Raw genomic sequence first — 24,050 nt, forward strand, 5'->3', positions numbered from 1 at the left:
CTCCAGCATTCCTCTGTGGAGAGAGGAGAACCTTCCAGAAGGACAACCATCTCTGCTGCAATCCACCAATCAGGTCTGTATGGTAGAGTGGCCAGATGAAAGCCATTCCTGAATAAGAGGCAGGTGGCAGCCTGCCTGGAGTTTGACAAACGGCACCCGAAGGACTCTCAGATCATGAGAAACAAAATTCTCTGGTCTGATGATAAAAACAACTTTGGCATGAATGCCAGGCATCATGTTTGGAGGAAACCAGGCACCATCCCTACAGTGAAGCATGGTGGTGGCAACATCATGCTGTGGGGATGTTTTTCATTGGCAGGAACTGGGAGACTAGTCAGGATTGAGGGAAAGATAAATACAGTAATGTACAGAGACATCCTCGATGAAAACCTGCTCCAGAGTGTTTTTGACCTCAGACAATAGAAACAAATCAACTTTTAGCAGGACAGTGACCCTAAGCACAGAGCCAAGATATCAAAGGAGATGCTTCAGGAAAACTCTGTGAATGTCCTTGAGTGACCCAACCAGAGCACAAACCTGAATCAGATTGAACATCTCTGGAGAGATCTGAAAATGGCTGTGCACTGACGCTCTCCATCCAACCTGATGGAGCTCGAGGGGTGCTGCAAAGAGGAATGGGAAAAGCTGCCCAAAGATAGGTACACCAAGCTTGTGAAATCATATTCAAGAAGGCTATAATTGCTGCAAAAGGTGCATCAACAAAGTATTGAGCAAAGGGTGTGAATACTTATGTACATGTGAGTTCTTATTTTTTGTATGTTTGTTTGTTTGCAGATATTTAAAAAAAAAAAAAAAACTTTCTTCATGTTATCATCATGGGGTGTTGTGAGTAGAATTTTGAGGGGGAAAAATTAATTTCCAAAATTTACATTTTGGAATAAGGCTGTAACATAACAAAAGGTGGAAAAAGTGAAGCAATGTGAATACTTTCTGCATGCAATGTATTCTATAGGTCCTTTTAATTAGATTTCAAATTGCATTGGAAACCTGGCTGTTCAAGCTCATGCATGCTTTTTCAGTTTTCCAAAAATTATTTTCTTAACATTTTAGTAATTTTGCACAAATCCAACAAACAGGGACATGTTTGAACCTACTTGATATTTTCTGTAATTAATGATCTTTCAGGCTTGCACTGTTCCTACTTAATGAACTCTGTGCTGCTTTCACTTAGTTTGGAGCTGAGAAGGACCCCAAACTGTTTCTTTCATGCTGCCCTCTAACACTGGAAAGTTACCTACACCCTCTTCCTAAAATAATAATATTTTATAAATGTTTGTAATAATATGAAAAAGTAATAACAAAAAGAGGCCACTTTCATTTATGTTACTGAAATAACCACATCAGGCTTCCCACGTTGTCTGTGTTCTGCAGTGGCCCTTGCAGTTCAGTGGGTTCACTGTTCAGTGGGTTTAGAGTCAAGTAAATAACAAGTCAGTCCTAAAGTTATAATTTGTCTAATGTGTGCACCACTGTTTCAGGTCTCAACAGCCCCACACAGTTAAAAAAAAATGTAATCATTTATTTATTCATTGATGCTTGTGTTTCCTTTCAGTTGCTGTTTCTTGTACAAATCACCAAACCTGGTCATTGTCGCCTCCGTTAATGATTAATTGTTGCACAGAGGCTGTTTAATGGAAAAGTAATGTTGCATTTTGTTGTAAGAAAGCTTTGGGATTATGAAGCTAATTATACACAACATAGAGTGTTGTGTACTGATGCCATAACATGTTTGAGTTTACGTAGTAGTTTTGGCTCATCTGGTTGCCATTTTAATTCAGAGCTCTATTGACCCCCAAACCGTGAATCTGATGCAAATTGTGAATTATCCGCAAACCATGAATGAAAATTTGTGCAAACCATGAATATCTGCAAACCATTAATAATTTTTTTGAAAACTGTGAATAAAATATCCCATGAAAACAGAACGCAGGTCTCGCAAAGCGACCTTCGATGTTGGCTCTTCCAATCGTCATGAAGCAGAATTCACCAAGTGTTGAATTGTTCACCCACTAATAGGGAACATGACCTTGACACTTGCACAAACTTTATCCCCGCACTGCCGTACAATTCGTCATGCCAGTACGTCCCGCTGTGCCTCGCTTGATGCCACACTATATAAAATAATTATTTCGTAGTTGATGACGCATTTGCATCTCAGTAGTTGGCTGATGAAACCATTGTCTCATCGCTCCCAGAATCAGAGAAATTATCCACAGCTGCAGGTTGTCTCTTGCGCGTCGTGTGGTGGAGAATGCATTTGGAATCTTGTCTCAAAAGTAATTATAATTTTTATACAGTAATGAATTGGTCAAACAGTGTTGTTTTCATTCATTATGAATTTGATGACGTAGCTGTAAAATTATGTTTCTTATAGATGTAACATCTCATCATAATTGTTCAGATGCACTGCCGCAGTGACATCCAGTGTTTTCGAATATGTTGGGCAATATTCACGACTAGTTTACAAAATTAATGTGTGCCAGAAGTTCTGAACATTTTAAATTTTCTTTGTGCACTGGCTCGCAGCCGTGCACAGTTCATGCGCAGTTTACAACAGTTTACAGTGAACTGACTTACTGGCATTCCAGCTTGCGTGCCGGTGCGGGAATCAAATTCGTGCAAGTATCAAGGCACCTCAGAAGTTTTGAATATTTCAAAAATTTTCTTTGGGCACTAGCCTGCAGCCGCACACAGCTTACGCACAGTTTACGCAGGATTTACTCAATGGCATGCCAGATTGCATGCCAGTATGGGGATCAAATTCATCCAAGTGTCAAGGTAATCACACGTGCGAGTCGAGGGGTGGCGTGAAGCGCAACTCATCTGGACGATTATGACGAGTTATTAAATCTATAATAAACATAATTTTACAGATACTCATAAGAAGGAATGAACATGCAACTGTTTAACCAAGCCATTACAATATAAATATTACAAATAATTACCTTTGGGACGATTCCAAATGCGTTCTCTGTCCCATGAAGCCAGTGGTGGGCACACTTCCGATAATCTGATAGCAGATAATTATCGAAGATAATGTTTTCATTATCGGATTATCTTTCTTTTAAAACCATTATCAGACCAATTATCTTCCGATTAATTTCTGTCCGATAACTTTTAGACCGATAAACAAAGATGAACAGTGATAAGCATTTTTCAAATTTAGAAAAAGCTTAGCACCTACCTGTTAAAACCTTTATAACAGATGGACAGTTATACCCTCTGTTAACAGAAGAGAGGTGCTTTTGTGAAAAGCATCTCTATCTTCTGTAGACGAAGAAACAGCCAAAAAAAAAAAAAAATTTCCTTTAACACCATACCAATTTGCTGGCAATATCACCTAAGTCATCCAGAGACATACATTTTAAACTTATGGTTCAAATTTTAACCAAACTAATTTTGGACAAGTTATTTAAAATTACTGTCATGTCTGAAGTTTTATAAAGTGAAAATATCAGATATATGTTTTAGTTTTAAAGTAATGTGCTAATTTTTAAGGTTTTGTGAGCACATGCTGTGCCCAGTGCATTATGGGTAGGATGATGTAATCTCAGTACATTCACGACAGGACAAATGCATTTCAGACACTCTTCAGGCTCCATGGACAACAGCATTAAACTCTAGTGCCTAAAACTCTCGTGAATATATTCTCTGGGTTTATAGACGTTGTTATTGTATTTGTGTTTGTTAAATTCCATGCATTTTCAATGTAGCAGACAGGGATTATCTGGAATTTTGTTTTCAAGGCCTCTACTGCCATCTACTGGCCAGTAGTGTTCATGGCAGTATGTGCCCTAAGTACTAAGCGTCTGGGAACCAGTAGATGGCAGTGTTGTATTTGTTTTGACCCCGGTCATATCAGATGATTGTCAGATCAACTTTTTGGCTTTGCAAATGGCTTTTTTTTTTTACAAATGAAGTGTTGTGTGGGCCGCCCGAAGAGGAGGTACTGCTGGCCCAACACCAGAGGGCGCCCTGCCTGTAGACGGGTTTCAGGCACCAGAGGGCACAGTTCGCCGCCAGGAGCTTCAGGACCTCTGACAGCTGTCACTCATCACCTCATCATGCCATCCATAAAAGCCTGGAGAAGACACCACACCCCTGCCGAGAAATCGTCTGCATTATTCAGGTAGACTCTCAGCTGTCTTCATACGTGTCTCAGCTAAGCTTTGTTGTAACGTACCTTTGCATCTGAGCTGGTAGCTGTGGTTCAGTGATCTTGTGAGTTTGCAGCTTTTCCATTTGTAGCCGAGTCGGAGGGAGTTGATTGGAGTTGGCATTCCCGCTCTACACTCCAGTACTCAACAAGTGGAAATTGGGGTCTGCACGGTAACACTCAGAACTTGTGAAAACAGGAGGTGGAGGTGTTTTCTCCTCCCGAAGAAGAACTCTGCTGACTGTTTACTGGGTGTGTGCTCACACACCCACTCTTGACTGTTTTCTGCTTCCTGCCAGCAGTACCCGATCTGACAGCTGGAGACGGTCGCCAGCTGGTGACTCGGGACTTGGCGGCTCCGGTGTGTTCCAGATCCGTTGGCGGTGGAAATCGTGTGGGTCCCGACTCTTCCCTGGACAGGCGTCTCCTATCCTCAAGCCCGCCCACACAACACCAACTTTCTAATTGACTGTAGTATTGAATTGTATCTGTATCCGTTGTGCACATTTCACAACATTAAAACTGTTACTTTTTATTTCTATTTCTTTACGCCCCCTGTTGTGGGTCCGTGTCATTACACTTTTCACAACAGGATTTCTCGGCCATCGTCATGGATCCTGAGGGGTGTCAACCATCGAGTGAACCACCAGTGGAAACGCAGGGTGCACGGGGGCCAGCAGGAGGCGTACTAGGTGAGCTGCAGCAAATCCTAACTGCCTTCACTGCTCGGTTGGACTTGGTAACCGAGCAGAACGTTATCCTCAATCGGAGGATGGAGGCTCTCACTGCCCAGGTGGGAGCGCACGCACAGGGCGCTGCTGTGGCACCTCCTCCTGCTGCCCGAGTGCCTGATACAGATATTCCAGTGGCCGTTCAACGAACCCCCCCATCCCCTGAAGCATACATAAGCCCTCCTGAGCCGTACGGAGGCTGTGTCGAGACGTGCGCTGACTTTTTAATGCAGTGTTCGCTCGTCTTTTCACAGCGTCCGGTTATGTACGCGTCTGATGCTAGCAGGGTGGCTTATGTGGTAAATCTGCTTCGAGGAGAGGCACGCGCCTGGGCTACGGCGCTTTGGAAGCAGAACCCATGGCTCCTAACTACAAACACTGGGTTTGTGCGAGAGTTCAAACAAGTATTTGATCACCCCAATAGAGGCGAGACCGCTTCGAACGTGCTGCTGTCGATGAGACAGGAGCGTCGGAGCGCAGCCGAATATGCAGTTGACTTCCGCATCGCGGCAGCGAGATCCGGCTGGAATAACGTTGCACTCTGCGCCGCCTTCGTAAATGGACTGTCTCCGGTCCTGAAGGAGCATTTGCTGGCGAAGGATGAGCCACGGGATTTCGATGGGCTTGTCGATCTAGTTATACGGTTAGACAACCGACTAGAAGAACATCGCCGGGAGCGAGGCGAGGGGCGTGGCCGGGCACGAGCCGTCCCTCTTCCTTCCAGGTCCGAACGGATGTCGTCGTCCCCCCGCTCCACTGCCAGAGCCCTCCGTGAGGCGACAGCTCCCCCTGCTGACGAAGCTATGAACACGAGCAGGGCTAAAGTAAAATCAGAAAACAGACAACGGAGGCTGGCCCATGGGGAGTGTTTTTTCTGCGGCTCATGTGAGCATATACAGAGAAATTGCCCCAAACGGTCAAACTACAACGCCTGGGCTAAGGGTGGGCCATAACACTCACGAGGGGAAATCCAGCAAATCTGCACGAATCCCAGTTATGATCCTGAGTGGGGATCTCACCCTTCACGCCCCAGCACTGGTGGACACGGGGTTGGAGGGGAATCTGCTGGACAGCAGATGGGCTAGGGAGATAGGGCTCCCTCTGGTGGCCTTACCGTCACCTTTGTCAGTTCAAGCACTAGATGGCACCCTTCTCCCATTAATCCCACAGCAGACACAGCCATTGACATTGGTTGTGTCTGGGAATCACAGGGAGGAGATCGTGTTTTATGTAACACCTTCTACCTCCCGGATGATTTTAGGTTATCCCTGGATGGTAAAACACAATCCCCGGATTGATTGGCCGTCTGGGGTTGTAACGCAGTGGAGCAAAACATGCCACCGGGAATGTTTAGGATCCTCGGTTCCACCCAGTGTGCTAGCCAAGGAGGAGGTTCAAGACCCCCCAATCTCGCGGCGGTGCCAGCTGAGTACCATGATCTTGCTGACGTCTTCAGCAAGGATCTGGCACTCACGCTGCCCCCGCACCGTCCGTACAATTGTGCCATAGATTTGGTACCGGGCGCTGAGTACCCGTCCAGCAGGTTGTACAACCTCTCACGTCCGGAACACGAATCTATGGAGACCTTCATCCGGGACTCTTTGGCTGCCGGGTTGATCCGGAACTCCACATCCCCGATGGGGGCTGGTTTCTTTTTTGTGGGTAAGAAGGACAGCGGACTCCGTCCATGCATCGATTACAGAGGGCTGAACGAGATCACGGTTCGCAACCGATACCCGTTACCTCTGCTGGATTCGGTGTTCACGCCCTTGCATGGAGCCCAAATTTTCACAAAGTTGGATCTTAGAAATGCGTATCACCTGGTTCGGATCCGGAAGGGAGACGAGTGGAAGACGGCATTTAACACCCCCTTAGGTCATTTTGAGTACCTGGTCATGCCGTTCAGTCTCACCAATGCGCCCGGGACGTTCCAAGCCTTGGTTAATGACGTCTTGCGGCACTTCCTGCATTGGTTCGTCTTCGTATATCTGGACGATATTCTCATCTTCTCCCCGGATCCTGAGACCCATGTTAAGCATGTACGTCAGGTCCTGCAGCGGTTGTTGGAGAACCGGCTGTTTGTGAAGGGCGAGAAGTGTGAGTTCCACCGTGCTTCTTTGTCCTTCCTGGGGTTCATAATCTCCTCCAACTCCGTCGCCCCTGATCCGGCCAAGGTTGCGGCGGTGAGAGGTTGGCCCCAACCAACAAGCCGTAGGAAGCTGCAACAGTTCCTCGGTTTTGCAAATTTCTATCGGCGGCTCATTAAGGGCTACAGTCAGGTTGTTAGCCCCCTGACAGCCCTGACCTCCACTAAAGTTCCCTTCAACTGGTCGGATCGGTGCAAAGCCACGTTTGAGGAGTTGAAACGCCGGTTCTCGACTGCACCAGTACTGGTGCAGCCTGACCCTGATTGCCAGTTTATTGTCGAAGTGGATGCCTCTGACTCAGGGATAGGAGCCGTGCTGTCCCAGAGCGGGGAGTCCGATAAGGTACTCCATCCTTGTGCCTACTATTCCCCAGGTTGACCCCGGCTGAGAGGAACTATGACTTCGGCAATTGGGAACTTCTGACGATGAAAGAGGCTCTTGAGGAGTGGAGACACCTTCTGGAGGGAGCCACGGTTCCCTTCACGGTTTTCACGGACCATCGGAACCTGGAATACATCCGGACCGCCAAGCGTCTGAACCCCAGGCAAGCCCTTTGGTCGGTTTGACTTCCAGATCACGTATCGCCCTGGGACTAAAAACTAACGGTCCGATGCACTGTCCCGGGTGCATGAAGAGGAAGTCAAGCCAGAGCTGTCGGATCCACCGGACACCATCATCCCCGAGTCCACTGTCGTCGCAACCCTCACCTGGGACGTGGAGAAGACCATCCGGGAGGCCCTGACACGACACCCGGACCCCGGAGATGGACCGAAGAACTGGATGTACGTCCCACCAGAGGCCAGGGCTGCGGTCTTGGACTTCTGTCACGGTTCAAAGCTCTCCTGTCACCCAGGGGTGCGAAGAACCGTGGCAGTGGTCCGGCAGCGCTTCTGGTGGGCGTCGATGGAGACCGACGTCCGGGAGTACATCCAGGCCTGCACCACCTGTGCCAGGGGCAAGGCAGAACATAAGAAGGCCCAAGGACTCCTCCAGCCGCTGCCGGTGCCTCGTCGCCCCGGTCCCACATAGGCCTGGACTTCGTCACGGGTCTCCCTGCGTCCCAGGGTATGATGACCATCCTGACGATAGTGGACCGGTTCTCCAAGGCGGCCCACTTCATGGCCCTCCCGAAGCTCCCGACGGCCCAGGAGACTGCAGACCTCCTGGTCCACCATGTCGTGCGTCTGCATGGTATCCCCACGAACGTAGTCTCGGATCGTGGTCCCCAGTTCTCCTCGCAAGTCTGGAGGAGTTTCTGTAGGGAACTGTGGGCCACCATGAGCCTCTCGTCCGGGTACCACCCTCAAACCAATGGACAGGCAGAGCGGACGAACCAAGACCTGGAGCAGGCCCTGCGGTGTGTCACCTCCGCGCACCCGACGGCCTGGAGTCAACACCTGGCCTGGATCGAATACGCGCACAACAGTCAGGTCTCATCTGCGACCGGCCTCTCCCCATTTGAGGCGTGTTTGGGGTACCAGCCCCCATTGTTTCCAGCCGTAGGGGGAGAGGTTGAGGTCCCTTCGGTCCAGGCCCACCTCAGAAGATGCCGTCGGGTGTGGCGCACTGTCCGCTCTGCCCTTCTGACAGCCCATACGAGGGCTAAGGGCCATGCAGACCGCCAGCGTACCACGGCCCCTGCATACCAGCCCGGGCAGGAGATTTGGCTGTCAACTAAGGACATCCCTCTGCAGGTGGACTCCCAAAAACTGAAGGACAGATACATCGGACCTGTCCCTGTCACCAAAGTCCTCAGTCCAGCCGCAGTGAAGCTGAGGCTGCCAGCTTCACTGCAGATACATCCAGTCTTCCTCGTGTCCCGGATAAAACCGTGTCACTCCTCCAACCTCTGCACTCTCGGACCAGCGCCGCCTCCTGCCCGGATCATCGATGGAGAGCCTGTGTGGACCGTCCGCAGGCTTCTGGATGTCCGTCGACGGGGCCGGGGGTTCCAATATCTGGTGGACTGGGAGGGGTACGGACCCGAAGAACGCTCCTGGGTGAAGCGGAACTTCATCCTGGACCCGGCCCTCCTGGCCGATTTCTACCAACGACATCCCGACAAGCCCGGCGCCCGTTGAGGGGGGGGTCCTGTTGTGTGGGCCGCCCGAAGAGGAGGTACTGCTGGCCCAACACCAGAGGGCGCCCTGCCTGTAGACGGGCTTCAGGCACCAGAGGGCACAGTTCGCCGCCAGGAGCTTCAGGACCTCTGACAGCTGTCACTCATCACCTCATCATGCCATCCATAAAAGCCTGGAGAAGACACCACACCCCTGCCGAGAAATCGTCTGCATTATTCAGGTAGACTCTCAGCCGTCTTCATACGTGTCTCAGCTAAGCTTTGTTGTAACATACCTTTGCATCTGAGCTGGTAGCTGTGGTTCAGTGATCTTGTGAGTTTGCAGCTTTTCTATTTGTAGCCGAGTCGGAGGGAGTTGATTGGAGTTGGCGTTCCCGCTCTGCACTCCAGTACTCAACAAGTGGAAATTGGGGTCTGCACGGTAACACTCAGAACTTGTGAAAACAGGAGGTGGAGGTGTTTTCTCCTCCTGAAGAAGAACTCTGCTGACTGTTTACTGGGTGTGTGCTCACACACCCACTCTTGACTGTTTTCTGCTTCCTGCCAGCAGTACCCGATCTGACAGCTGGAGACGGTGGCCCCCTGGTGACTCGGGACTTGGCGGCTCCGGTGTGTTCCAGATCCGTTGGCGGTGGAAATCGTGTGGGTCCCGACTCTTCCCTGGACAGGCGTCTCCTATCCTCGAGTCCACCCACACGACACCAACTTTCTAATTGACTGTAGTATTGAATTGTATCTGTATCCGTTGTGCACATTTCACAACATTAAAAGTGTTACTTCTTATTTCCATTGACCGTTCATTTACGCCCCCTGTTGTGGGTCCGTGTCATTACACTTTTCACAACATGTTTAAAAACAAAACAACAGCAAAAAAAAAATAATAATAATAATAACATTACAAGACAGCTCTGCAGTGTTTGCACAGGTACAGTGCTAGCGGTTGGATGCTTGTAGCTTTTCAGCAGGAGGATAACCTCACGACGGCTGACCAGAATAACAGGTTTGATTTTCATTCGACCATACGATCGCAATCAGGAGGTGGTCGTGAGATGTTAAAGCTTGTTACTCCATGACTATACGATGCAGGACGCACGATTAACCTGAAACTCAGTCGAAAAATTCCTGCATGAAAAATCATCTCGCACAGTGTAAAGCACGTTTTACAACATCATAAAACGTGCGCACATTCTCTCCAAATGCAAAACATTTTGCAATGACACTTCCAGGGCTCCGTAAAAATGCCTGTTTTTACAAATAAAAAAAATGAACACCAACACACGACAGATGTCACATTAACGTGTTGGTTTACATAACGAATGACTGACCCAATCAGTGTTTAGCAGAGGCATTTTTACCCAGAATCCTTTGCGATTTGTCTGTGTTTATTACTAAACCTCAGAATTAGTGCATTATTCAACATTAAAAGATATATGCTATATTTTAACTTTGTACAAATGACAGAATTGACATTAATGGAGTTATTCTATCGGTATTAATGTTATTTATAAATCAAAACCATAAGTCAGCATGACTTTATTTTTCAAGACCTCCGCCTGACCGGAGTGTTGTAATTGATAGAGAGCCGGCTTTAGGACTGCTCTCGTGCCTGTTTTGGGAGCTCTGTAGGAAACAAGAGCTTCTAGCAGGGGCAGAATGTTCAAAGACAAAAATGTGGTCTCAGTGTGTGGGTCTGTTGTTATTTTTAATATTAGTAGAAGTTATTGTGGCATTAAAACTTAAATTCGTTTAAATGTACCAGAGACAATATTGGAATTTATCTGTTATCGGTTATCTGTAACTTCTGATACATTTTTGGGTGGTTTATTGTTTTATCTTAATTGAAGATAACTTTTCAGTTATCTGATTATCTGTTATCAAAGTTAATTTTTTGGTTATCTGTGCCCACCACTGCATGAAGCACATGAGAAAAGCCACATCTGTAGAAAATTCCTCTGTGATTCCGGGAGTGATTGGAGGTGCTTTCATCACCCAAGCTCTGAGAGCAAATGATTAATCCACTATGAAATTATTACTTTATATAATGCAGCATCCAGTGGCACAAGGTACGGCATCCAGAGGGACAAAGCGGGTCGCATAGGCACCACGAATTGTGCGGCAGTGAGGCGGTTAAATGCATGCATGTGTCAAGGTGCCTTTACATTTTGTGACACCTGCGTTCACATTTTGGGAGATTTTTTTTTTTTTCATTATTCCCATTTTTGCAATTCACTATTTGTGGATAATTCACGATTTGCAGCTGATTCACATTTTGAGGGTTGACAGCTCTCAATTATGTAGAGTTTTTTTTTGTCTGATTTGTGGTTGTTTTGCATAGAATGGCTGCTATGTGACAACTGAGGCAGTAACAGTTTGATCTGTTGCAACACATAAAGGATGAACAAATTTCTCTTTCTTAACTCTCTGAGGCCGTGAGAAGCTCAGACCTGTTGTGTCAGAAGTGGCGACAAATGGCTTCATGTGTGAAACGTCGGAATCTGAGAGAGCAGAATACAAAATACTGTCGCAGGTGTTAACCATTGCTCTGAACAGAGTCAGGAGCTGCATTCCTCTGTGCACGTAGAGGAACGGGTTACACTCAAACTCATTTTTAGTTCTTTAAAATCTAACGCAAGGCACCAAGTCTGAGACAACCATCTTCAGCCTCCAAACCAAACTTACACACAGTAAACTTTGGGGTGCTGTTGGATTTATTGGGTGTTCCTATTTGTACACGGTGGAACTAATATGGATCCACATGTTAATTTGGTAAGTTTTACACTGTGTCCCCATCTTGACACAACAGCAGATGTAGTAGGAGATTGAGGAGTGAGTGGACTTTGAACCCTCAGCCTTTTTGCTGTCAAGGCAAAAGTACTACTCCTGTGCCACCGTGCACTAACAGTTATTAAAAAAACAGTTATATATAAAAAAAAAACTCCCAGTGGTGTTGATGGCTGTGTGTGCCCTCTTTGAAGCCACATGAGGGTTGAGACTGGTGTGGTGGTGAAGGTGTCATTCTATAGAAGTGTGGTATGGGTGGAATATTTGCTCAGCGCCAGGATGGCACTTATCACCAGTGACATTCACATCGCTGGGTTCTCAGCCTCTGAAATCTTCTGCAGAACGATGAAGGTCCAAGTCTTTCCGGTCCTGGTGCTTCCTGTCTTACTGTATTATTGTGAGACTTGGACGCTAACCGGCGACCTAAGAGGGCACCTGGATGTCAAAGTCAAATTTATTTATATAGCACATTTACAGCAACTAAAGCTGCCCAAAGTGCTTCACAGATACAAAATAAAAGGGTATAAAATAGAAAATACAAGATCCAAACACTAATAAATTCAATAAAAGTTTAAAACAAAAGTGCAACTCTGCTTAAGTGTTGAAGGCCTGTGCAAAAAGATGAGTCTTTAATAATGACAAAATCATTTAAGGAAGACGCAGATCTAATATGAAAAGGAAGGCTGTTACACAGCTTAAGAGCAGCTACAGAGAAGACCCCGTCTCCTCTGGTTCTCAAACATATTCTTGGCACGTTCAGAAGGAGCTGATTGGTGGACCTCATCATCCTTGGGGGAGCATAAGAGGACAACAGCTCAGATAGATAAGGTGGAGCCAAACCAATTCAAGCATTTAAATACAATGAGCAGGATTTTAAAATCAATGTGATAGTTAACTGGAAGCCAGTGCAGAGATGAGAGAACAGTCTTCAGTATTAAGTCTGCTTTGGATGATCCTTGAGAACCTTTGGAAAGACTTCATGCCAAACGAGCCGTTACTTAGGGAGGCTCAGATGAAGAGTGTCAGCCACAGCAATTTGTGCTGGATCATACCCGGAGAAGGGTATGATCCAGCACACAAGTGCCTGAGTGTTGAGGACACGCTTCACCTGGCTGCTGCAGACTGGTTGTCTGCCCAGGTGGTTGCCATCCAGGAGCCTGGGCGTTTCTGTGGTGCGGTATGCAGCAACACAGGAATGTAACAGTATAATGGAGCACTGAAATAACTTTTAACTATTTTTACTCATGCGCACTCAGAGGCTGAAATCCTGCTGCCCTTTCAAAAATATTTTAATAGTAACATAAAACAAAGTACTGTTTCCAAAAACACTGTGTCTTTGTACTCACTGGGAAATGCCATTTGCAAGGTAAATGTGCACATTTACAGATGTGTGTGTGGTATTTGCAGCGTGACTGAGCCCTTCCCCATTCTTGCAGGTGTTTGTGGATTTGTGTTTTGTGGGGAAAAAAAACTTTTAGTGGCAGTGCATGTGACTCTTATAGTGATGTAAGTAAAGTGAAACTGTTTGGTGTGTAGTTTTTGGCTGTGAGGTCCGATCCTGTGTTGCGTTGGAGTTCGGGAGTGGTGGCTGCCGTAGTTTGAGAGTGAAATGAGCTCAGCGAATGGTTTACAAGCTGAACTGCCAGTAAGGAAGTACAGTGTGACAGTGACCTTTGTGTACACACACGAGTAGATACCAGCAACAGGAGACAGGTGGGCAGAGAGGAAAAACTTCACCAGATGTCTGACAAAACACTCACAGAGAAGCTCAACCGATACACTGAGTGGATGTGGCTGTGGAACTACTGAAACGACGCTCAGTAATAATTCACCTGTGAATTGAAGCGCTTCAGCCTGTCTATGCACCTTTTGATTGGAATAGAAACCTGGAGGAGATGGAGCATCACTGAGCATGTTTCCAGAAGCTGTTCTGCACTTGAGATTGAATTTGTAAAAAAAACAAAAAGAGAGAGAAAAGGCTGTTGGAGGAATTCCGGCCTGTCAGCTATTTTTGTTCCTGTCTTGCTTTCACTATTTTGTGAAAGAACCTATAAAAAGGAAGGAAGGGGTGAGCGAGTGAGAAAAACAGCAGAGAGGAGGGCAGAGACACTCGAAGAAGAGCAGCTGACAAGAAGAGTAAGTGTTTACCTGCTTTCATTTTGGCACACCCAGGGCCTGCCTGGGAAAGGGATGGATGGATGGATGGATGAGGAGGAGGAGAGTTTGTGACAGACACTGGATGATGTGTGTGTGTGTGTGTGTCTGAGAGAGACAGATTCAGACAAATGAAATGAACGTTACATCTGTATTTGTCTTCTTTTACTGTGGAACAGATTGTGTGACAAAACTGTTCTAAGTTTGCACACGTGCAAGTTTTGACTTCTCCTTTTTGGCTACAGAAGAAGTGAAGCGACAACATGGTTCGGTGAGTCAAATCCCCACTGGTCACTAAATCACCATGGGTCAACTTTGGCTTTATTCTTGTGTGCAAGTGGCGTATGCTACTTCTCTGTTTCCATTCCTCCTCTTTCTTCACCCAGCTGTCGTGTTGTTCCTCTATCAAGTCATCCGTAATGCCGTACTTAAAGCAGGTTAACTTTCCCACATCAAGTGCTTGTCAGTTTTTTTTTTTTTTTATATCTCAACTAAATTCCTTTCTAAGGGTAACAAGCCATACCTATTAAACAGACACGTGTGTTTACATAGTCAAAACAAGTTAGTCAGTAATTAATCCAGGCTGCTTTTATTTAACATGTATTTATTACATTATACTGCATATAAGAAGAAAATATTTTTAGAAAGTATCTACTAAATTAGACTACAATAAAACGTGTTTTAATTTAATCTGACATCGGGGTGAATGTGAGACATTATTGTAAAGCCCTTTTAGCGTCTGATGCAGATGGAAAAGTGCTATATATAAGAGCATATTTCACCCATATTGGCTTCTCTTCATTGGCTCCCTGTTAATTCCAGAATAGAATTTAAAATTCTTCTTCTTATAAGGTTTTGAATAATCAGGTCCCATCTTATCTTAGGGACCTCATAGTACCATATCACCCCAATAGAGCGCTTCGCTCTCAGACTGCAGGCTTACTTGTAGTTCCTAGGGTTTGTAAGAGTAGAATGGGAGGCAGAGCCTTCAGCTTTCAGGCTCCTCTCCTGTGGAACCAGCTCCCAATTCGGATTAGGGAGACATACACCCTCTCTACTTTTAAGATTAAGCTTAAAACTTTCCTTTTGAAAATCTTATAGTTAGGGCTGGATCAGGTGACTCTGAACCATCCCTTAGTTATGCTGCTATAGACTTAGACTGCTGGGGGTTTCCCATGATGCACCCAGTGTACCTTTTATTCACCTCTTTTTGCTCTGTATGCACCACTCTGCTTTTAATCATTGGTGATTGATCTCTGCTCTCTTCCACAACTGTTTGTTGTGATTTGGCGCTATATAAATAAAATTGATTTGATTTGATTTACCAATCTATATAATGTATTATTTGTGCTCTGAATCCCGAGTGGGGCATTACAGTGGATTAGTGGTTAGCACTGTTGCCTCAAATCAGAAGGTCATGGGATCGATTCCCACCTGTGGCCTTTCTGTGTGGAGTTTGCATGTTCTCCCCGTGTTTGTGAGTTCCCTTCAGGTGCTTCAGCTTCCTCCCACATCCAAAGACATGCAGGTTAGATGGACTGGAAACTTTAAATTGTCCATGTATGTGTTTGTTTGTCTATAAATGGCCCTGTGACAGGCTGGCGTCCTGTCCAGGGTGTACCCCGCCTCACGCCCTATGACTGCTGTGTTAGGCTCCAGTGCCCCCGTCACCCTTAATTGGAGTAAACTGTTGGAAGATGAATGAGTGAGGATCTCTACATTAACTCAGACATAAGCTAATCTTAGTGACAACGCACTTTCAGATCCTCAGACGAATTCTGGAAATAATAAATATCAAATATGTGTCCTGTGTTGATGTTATTTATAAGTAATTTTGCAGAGGTTGTCTTTCATGACAGCGATCGACTGTCATATTTTTATGCAGCACTTTGCAAGGATTTCATTATTACTCCTGTTCTAAAAAGTCACATTAAAAGTTAAAGTTGTAAGAAAAGATGATTGTGCAGGTCTGTATGTGGAGCTTTATTGTGAAATAAGCAGAACAATGATTACTGCAAGACTCATTCGAGCCATAATTAGATCTCAACACTTGTAGGGTGTTACATGTTTCAGATATGGATTTTTTTTTTTAAGATATTTATTGTAAAAGTGATCTATCTCACTCCAGTTCAATCCAAAAGAAATTTTTATTAACCGCTTCTTTTTATGATAAGGAAGTTTTTTTTCCATCGGGTTTCATACAACTGGACTGGACTATTGTAATTCATTATTATCAGGTTGTCCTAAAGTTCCCTAGAAAAGCCTTCAGTTAATTCAAAATGCTGCAGCTAGAGTACTAACGGGGACTAGAAGGAGAGAGCATATCTCACCCATATTGGCCTCTCTTCATTGGCTTCCTGTTAATTCTAGAATAGAATTTAAAATTCTTCTTCTTACTTATAAGGTTTTGAATAATCAGGTCCCATCTTATCTTAGGGACCTCGTAGTACCATATCACCCCAATAGAGCGCTTCGCTCTCAGACTGCAGGCTTACTTGTAGTTCCTAGGGTTTGTAAGAGTAGAATGGGAGGCAGAGCCTTCAGCTTTCAGGCTCCTCTCCTGTGGAACCAGCTCCCAATTCAGATCAGGGAGACAGACACCCTCTCTACTTTTAAGATTAGGCTTAAAACTTTCCTTTTTGCTAAAGCTTATAGTTAGGGCTGGATCAGGTGACCCTGAACCATCCCTTAGTTATGCTGCTATAGACTTAGACTGTTGGGGGTTCCCATGATGCACTGTTTCTTTCTGTTTTTGCTCTGTATGCACCACTCTGCATTTAATCATTAGTGATTGATCTCTGCTCTCTTCCACAGCATGTCTTTTTCTTGGTTCTCTCCCTCAGCCCCAACCAGTCCCAGCAGAAGACTGCCCCTCCCTGAGCCTGGTTCTGCTGGAGGTTTCTTCCTGTTAAAAGGGAGTTTTTCCTTCCCACTGTCGCCAAGTGCTTGCTCACAGGGGGCGTTTGACCGTTGGGGTTTTTACGTAATTATTGTATGGCCTTGCCTTACAATATAAAGCGCCTTGGGGCAACTGTTTGTTGTGATTTGGCACTATATAAATAAAATTGATGAAATTGATGATGATACAAATTACAAGAGTGCTCCTGAGCAGTATTTTATTATTTATTATTATTATTACGGTATATTTTAGTTCTCTGTATCGTCATTAAACGTGGTTGTGGACTGTAGCTTGCATAACAGTTTAAAAATGTAACTGCTTAGTTGAAAGACATCATTTCACTTTCAATTTATTTTCATTTATATCGCATCAGATCACAAAAAAGTTGCTTCAAGGCGCATCACGCAATTAAGTTCTAAACTTACCAGCCCCTAGAGCAATACACAGGTGACAGTGTAAGGAAAAACTCCCTCTGTTGATTTTAGGAAGAAACCTCAAGCAGACCATACTCAAAGGGATGACCCTCTGCTTGGGCATGCTACGGACGCAATAGACAACACAGGAAATTATACAAGAAATTTTGGGAGATTTTGGGAGCCCATGCTGTGCACAAGATGGGAAGCCTGCAGAAGAAAACATCCACTCCCATCTCTGGATGGAGCTGCACCTTAAACAGAGAGACAAAAACAGAATCAGGCATCAGAAAGACACAAATACAGTATAATTTATCAGCATTTAGCAACAATAAAAATGGGAGAAATAAAAAGGTGATCGCCGGCCACTAGTCCCAAACTTCACTAAAAGACTCAGAATTTAGATAAAGTTGAGGCCACGGCCTGGTCCGTTTCCTAATAAAAGGAATTTAAAAGGGTAGAAAGCATAGTAAGATACTATGCCAGTATGCTAGCCATACGAAGGGAAAATAAGAAATAAGTGTGTCTAAAGTCTGGACTTGAAAGTCTCTACAGAATCTGACTGTTTTATTGATGCAGGGAGATCATTCCACAAAGCAGGTGCACGATAAGAGAAAGCTCTGTGACCTGCAGACTTTTATTCACGCTAGGGACACAAATAGTCCTGCACCCTGAGAACGCAGAGCCCGGGCCGGTACTTAAGGTTTAAGTAGGTCACCTAAGTAGGGACGTGCCATTCCGTGAATAATTTTATAGGTTAGTAACAGAACCTTAAAATCTGGTCTCACAGGGACAGGAAGCCAGTGAAAGAGACACCAAAATGGATGTAATGTGGTCAAACTTTCTGCTTCCTGTCAAAAGTCTGGCAGCAGCATTTTGAACCAGTTGGAGACCCCTAATGCTGGACTGTGGTAAACCAGAAAATAGACAACCCAGTCTCACGGCAAGTCGTGATTCAGCAGCACAAAATATACATTAATCTATTGGTTTGTGATATTGTGACGAAAAGCGGCTCATTTTCGTCACGGCAGCACAAATTCATTCTAATTCTTTCCATGATGCTGCACAAAATTAAAAATGAAGGCGGGGGGGGGGGTCGGGGTGGTTATGGTTAGGGTTGGGGGTAGGAGTAGGGTTAGTAATAGTGAGTTTTTAAAAAAAAAATCATGAAAATTTTACTCATTTTGTGACGGGAGCACAAAAAAAAATGTGAGACTGAGCTGAAATAGAACATTGCATTAGTCCACATAAACAAATAACAAGTGCTAATTTACGGTCATAATTTGCTTTTCAAGTATTTAATTCACAATGACAAGTTAGGAAAAGTTTTTCACTTGTCTTGAATTATATAATGATTAGCATGAGGCTGGGAGCTGCATGTATCAGATTATTCTTTCTTATTCTTTCAGACAAATCAACAACACTTTGTTACTCAGAGTGTTTCCAGAAGAAAAACAAATGACGTATGAAAGGTAGAGTTGATTGTGAGGAAATGAATGAGCCGGCAGTGATGGGTGAAGGGTGTTTATGACTTTTGTGATGCTGTGTCCTGGGTGAAGTGTGTAATCTGTGTGGGTCTCGGTGCAGGTGGTTCCACAGAGACATCAGCGGCTTGGAGGCCGAGGCCATGCTGAAGTCACGCGGTATTCACGGCAGCTTTTTGGCTCGACCCAGCAAGAAGAACGTAGGAGATTTCACCCTCTCTGTCAGGTTAGAATCGGCTCTTCTTTTTCTTTTTTTTTTAAGTGGAATGTCCACCAAAAAACTATTTCACACTTCAAACATCAAAGCAGAAAAGAAATTACAATATTTATGATAATGAACAAGATGCTAAAATTTTTCACATTATGCGGAATCTTTGTATTCAGAAAAGAATCGACAACATTAAGTTCTTTGCAATATTTTCCTCGCCTTATATGGCATTTTCATTTAATTCTGAAAGACAAAGCTTTAATTTTTTTTGTTTATTACCCTTGATCCTAGAAGTAAGACCACAGTGAGATGTTCCTGAATTTGTGAAAGAAAGTGACATACAGATAAATAAAAAAACAATTCACTACAATGTATAATTTGCCAAAGAAAACATGGGGGATAATAATCAGTAAATGACTAATAGATCAACATCATGTGGGTGCAACATAATGGGGACATTTATCCAAAATAATTTCATTTTAGATGTGCAGATGTTTATTTCATTCGGCCTTTAAAACTGAAAATTTCTTATCTTAAAATAGCTGACATTTAGAAATTTAACTTTATTTTTTTGCAGCAGCAGCTTTGTTTTGTCTTAATGCTCTCGATCTTGCAGTAAGTGAATCATTGACTCATTTTTATTATACACAAAAACATATGAAGATAATATTTGTTTTAATAATTCTGAACACGTACACATTAATTCAATAAAATGTGATTCCAGAAAAAAACTTGCACATTTAAAATGACGGTCGACCAAAGTGCTGTACAAAAAAGACAAATGGGCACCAAGTTACACCCAATCATAAGTAAATAAATAAGTTAAAAATAACAATAAAACTGCAACAGGCAATAAAATTAATTTTAAAAAAAGTGTATATATATATATATATATATATATATATAAAGAATAAAAACACCATATCTTAAGCATCAAGTACAAATAAGGATACATTTTAAAACCTTTTTCCTGTTGTTATTTTTCATGGTTGTGCATAAGAGTTAACTGATGAAACATTTTTTGCACAGTAAATAACATAATCAATTGCTGCATCAATTTTTTCCAGAAACTGTAAGAGACCTCTAGGTGGACACCATTCGGAAAATTCTGTTGGCTTTCAGGGACGATTTTATGGGGATTACACAGATTAAGGAGTGCTCCAGCCGGTAGGAATGGGAAAAGCTGCCCAAGATAGGTACACCAAGCTTGTGAAATCATATTCAAGAAGGCTATAATTGCTGCAAAAGGTGCATCAACAAAGTATGAGCAAAGGGTGTGAATACTTATGTACATGTGAGTTCTTATTTTTTGTATTTTGTTTGTTTGCAGATATTTAAAAAAAAAAAAAACTTTCTTCATGTTATCATCATGGGGTGTTGTGAGTAGAATTTTGAGGGGGAAAAAATTTCCAAAATTTACATTTTGGAATAAGGCTGTAACATAACAAAAGGTGGAAAAAGTGAAGCAATGTGAATACTTTCTGCATGCAATGTATTCTATAGGTCCTTTTAATTAGATTTCAAATTGCATTGGAAACCTGGCTGTTCAAGCTCATGCATGCTTTTTCAGTTTTCCAAAAATTATTTTCTTAACATTTTTAATTTTGCACAAATCCAACAAACAGGGACATGTTTGAACCTACTTGATATTTTCTGTAATTAATGATCTTTCAGGCTTGCACTGTTCCTACTTAATGAACTCTGTGCTGCTTTCACTTAGTTTGGAGCTGAGAAGGACCCCAAACTGTTTCTTTCATGCTGCCCTCTAACACTGGAAAGTTACCTACACCCTCCTAAAATAATAATATTTATAAATGTTTGTAATAATATGAAAAAGTAATAACAAAAAGAGGCCACTTTCATTTATGTTACTGAAATAACCACATCAGGCTTCCCACGTTGTCTGTGTTCTGCAGTGGCCCTTGCAGTTCAGTGGGTTCACTGTTCAGTGGGTTTAGAGTCAAGTAAATAACAAGTCAGTCCTAAAGTTATAATTTGTCTAATGTGTGCACCACTGTTTCAGGTCTCAACAGCCCCACACAGTTAAAAAAAAATGTAATCATTTATTTATTCATTGATGCTTGTGTTTCCTTTCAGTTGCTGTTTCTTGTACAAATCACCAAACCTGGTCATTGTCGCCTCCGTTAATGATTAATTGTTGCACAGAGGCTGTTTAATGGAAAAGTAATGTTGCATTTTGTTGTAAGAAAGCTTTGGGATTATGAAGCTAATTATACACAACATAGAGTGTTGTGTACTGATGCCATAACATGTTTGAGTTTACGTAGTAGTTTTGGCTCATCTGGTTGCCATTTTAATTCAGAGCTCTATTGACCCCCAAACCGTGAATCTGATGCAAATTGTGAATTATCCGCAAACCATGAATGAAAATTTGTGCAAACCATGAATATCTGCAAACCATTAATAATTTTTTTGAAAACTGTGAATAAAATATCCCATGAAAACAGAACGCAGGTCTCGCAAAGCGACCTTCGATGTTGGCTCTTCCAATCGTCATGAAGCAGAATTCACCAAGTGTTGAATTGTTCACCCACTAATAGGGAACATGACCTTGACACTTGCACAAACTTTATCCCCGCACTGCCGTACAATTCGTCATGCCAGTACGTCCCGCTGTGCCTCGCTTGATGCCACACTATATAAAATAATTATTTCGTAGTTGATGACGCATTTGCATCTCAGTAGTTGGCTGATGAAACCATTGTCTCATCGCTCCCAGAATCAGAGAAATTATCCACAGCTGCAGGTTGTCTCTTGCGCGTCGTGTGGTGGAGAATGCATTTGGAATCTTGTCTCAAAATAATTAATTTTTTACAGTAATGAATTGGTCAAACAGTGTTGTTTTCATTCATTATGAATTTGATGACGTAGCTGTAAAATTATGTTTCTTATAGATGTAACATCTCATCATAATTGTTCAGATGCACTGCCGCAGTGACATCCAGTGTTTTCGAATATGTTGGGCAATATTCACGAGTTTACAAAATTAATGGTGCCAGAAGTTCTGAACATTTTAAATTTCTTTGTTGCACTGGCTCGCAGCCGTGCCAGTTCATGCGCAGTTTACAACAGTTTACAGTGAACTGACTTACTGGCATTCCAGCTTGCGTGCCGGTGCGGGAATCAAATTCGTGCAAGTATCAAGGCACCTCAGAAGTTTTGAATATTTCAAAAATTTTCTTTGGGCACTAGCCTGCAGCCGCACACAGCTTACGCACAGTTTACGCAGGATTTACTCAATGGCATGCCAGATTGCATGCCAGTATGGGATCAAATTCATCCAAGTGTCAAGGTCACACGTGCGAGTCGAGGGGTGGCGTGAAGCGCAACTCATCTGGACGATTATGACGAGTTATTAAATCTATAATAACATAATTTTACAGATACTCATAAGAAGGAATGAACATGCAACTGTTTAACCAAGCCATTACAATATAAATATTACAAATAATTACCTTTGGGACGATTCCAAATGCGTTCTCTGTCCCATGCCCAGTGGTGGGCACACTTCCGATAATCTGATAGCAGATAATTATCGAAGATAATGTTTTCATTATCGGATTATCTTTCTTTTAAAACCATTATCAGACCAATTATCTCCGATTAATTTCTGTCCGATAACTTTTAGACCGATAACAAAGAAACAGTGATAAGCATTTTTCAAATTTAGAAAAAGCTTAGCACCTACCTGTTAAAACCTTTATAACAGATGGACATTATACCCTCTGTTACAGAAGAGAGGTGCTTTTGTGAAAAGCATCTCTATCTTCTGTAGACGAAGAAACAGCCAAAAAAAAAAAAATTTCCTTTAACACCATACCAATTTGCTGGCAATATCACCTAAGTCATCCAGAGACATACATTTTAAACTTATGGTTCAAATTTTAACCAAACTAATTTTGGACAAGTTATTTAAAATTACTGTCATGTCTGAAGTTTTATAAAGTGAAAATATCAGATATGTTTTAGTTTTAAAGTAATGTGCTAATTTTTAAGGTTTTGTGAGCACATGCTGTGCCCAGTGCATTATGGGTAGGATGATGTAATCTCAGTACATTCACGACAGGACAAATGCATTTCAGACACTCTTCAGGCTCCATGGACAACAGCATTAACTCTAGTGCCTAAAACTCTCGTGAATATTCTCTGGGTTTATAGACGTTGTTATTGTATTTGTGTTTGTTAAATTCCATGCATTTTCAATGTAGCAGACAGGGATTATCTGGAATTTTGTTTTCAAGGCCTCTACTGCCATCTACTGGCCAGTTGTTCATGGCAGTATGTGCCCTAAGTACTAAGCGTCTGGGAACCAGTAGATGGCAGTGTTGTATTTGTTTTGACCCCGGTCATATCAGATGATTGTCAGATCAACTTTTTGGCTTTGCAAATGGCTTTTTTTTTTACAAATGAAGTGTTGTGTGGGCCGCCCGAAGAGGAGGTACTGCTGGCCCAACACCAGAGGGCGCCCTGCCTGTAGACGGGTTTCAGGCACCAGAGGGCACAGTTCGCCGCCAGGAGCTTCAGGACCTCTGACAGCTGTCACTCATCACATCCTGCATCCATAAAAGCCTGGAGAAGACACCACACCCCTGCCGAGAAATCGTCTGCATTATTCAGTAGACTCTCAGCTGTCTTCATACGTGTCTCAGCTAAGCTTTGTTGTAACGTACCTTTGCATCTGAGCTGGTAGCTGTGGTTCAGTGATCTTGTGAGTTTGCAGCTTTTCCATTTGTAGCCGAGTCGGAGGGAGTTGATTGGAGTTGGCATTCCCGCTCTACACTCCAGTACTCAACAAGTGGAAATTGGGGTCTGCACGGTAACACTCAGAACTTGTGAAAACAGGAGGTGTTTTTCTCCTCCCGAAGAAGAACTCTGCTGACTGTTTACTGGGTGTGTGCTCACACACCCACTCTTGACTGTTTTCTGCTTCCCTGCCAGCAGTACCCGATCTGACA

The 24,050-nt window shown here is 43.6% G+C and overlaps 1 long non-coding RNA gene across 1 annotated transcript; it reads left to right on the forward strand.

Moving 5' to 3' along the window:
• The first annotated feature begins 13,946 nt into the window (after positions 1-13,946).
• LOC117514176 lies at positions 13,947-19,062 on the forward strand. Its single transcript, XR_004561825.1, has 3 exons — positions 13,947-14,052; positions 14,250-14,341; positions 18,970-19,062. It is a non-coding gene; the product is annotated as an uncharacterized LOC117514176 (long non-coding RNA).
• The last annotated feature ends 4,988 nt before the right edge of the window (positions 19,063-24,050 follow it).

The sequence above is a fragment of the Thalassophryne amazonica genome, chromosome 7 (assembly GCF_902500255.1).
Source record: "Thalassophryne amazonica chromosome 7, fThaAma1.1, whole genome shotgun sequence".
Classification (NCBI taxonomy): Eukaryota; Metazoa; Chordata; class Actinopteri; order Batrachoidiformes; family Batrachoididae; genus Thalassophryne; species Thalassophryne amazonica.